The sequence below is a fragment of the Haematobia irritans genome, chromosome 2, assembly GCF_050003625.1.
Source record: "Haematobia irritans isolate KBUSLIRL chromosome 2, ASM5000362v1, whole genome shotgun sequence".
NCBI classification, from domain to species: domain Eukaryota; kingdom Metazoa; phylum Arthropoda; class Insecta; order Diptera; family Muscidae; genus Haematobia; species Haematobia irritans.
Window position 1 is genome coordinate 73891534 of NC_134398.1, and position 1163 is coordinate 73892696.

The following is a 1163-nucleotide window of genomic DNA, read 5'->3' on the forward strand; positions in this document are numbered from 1 at the left end:
GAAAATATCACAAAATTTTTAATTCACATTCAAAATACTGAATTCGGATCACACCTTAAGAAGTGATGCAAATTCATTGCAACGGCTGTTGAAACGGTGGACATTCGTTCTATGACAAGTTCAATTTTGTACCACTTCCAGACCCAAAAAGAACATTTTCATTTCTTTTTTGGCGACGCATTCATTTCTTTTTTTGCAGCATTAGTAAGATATTATTTTATGAAAGAATAGTTTTAATATCAATTACTATTTTTTATTCAACTAAATCATAAGTTAAACCTCAGCTTTATTTCATAAATATCAGACTTCTACCACAACCCAAGTAATTCGATTGTGCATGAAAGTCTTTAGTTGAACTTTGTGCGTTGTACGAGTATATACTTGTTTAATTCTGGGGGGGGGGGCTAAAATTTTTCTGGGGGGTCTAAGCCCCCTCCCCAGAGGCCTTCCTACGCTTATGATTTTATGCCTTTTTTTAACTTAATACCCACCTTTAAAGTTTTCATTGGAAATATGAGAATGAAATCGAACTTGGGAGGGATTTGTCTCGAAAACCAAAAAATGTTGACGGTACGTATAGGTAAACAATCTAAGTGCAATCCCAAAGTATCAGATACAACACAATCTTCTTCTTGTACCGAAATCGGGGAGAAAGGAGAGTAGATCTGGAATAGGCCTCTAAGGATGTACAATAAATAAAAAAGTTACTTCGGTTTGGTTATAAAATAGGTTTTTTATACATCTTTATTATACATTTTGATGTAGAAAGCGTATTTTTTTAATATATTTTTAATAATATTTTATTATATATTATTTTTTCTAGTACTCACAAAAAAGCTTAAATCAAATAGACTGAAATTAAATACAGGTTAGAATCGAAAAACTTAAAAATGGTAAAATTCAGTTATCACTTCCAGATTGTTTACATTGCAAAATTAAAACAAAAAACTAAATTGTAATTTGGATTTGTTTTATGCTTATACTAAAAATATTTACTTAAATTTATTGGTAAACATCGTGCGAAATGAGCATGCTTTTATTTAAGTCTATTAAATGTTACAATGCTTTTTAATCTATATACAGGTATTAGCATATAACAGTCCTGAAAATAAAATATCGTTCTTTACGATACGGCGTGTTTGCAAATGAAAAATGCCAAGTAG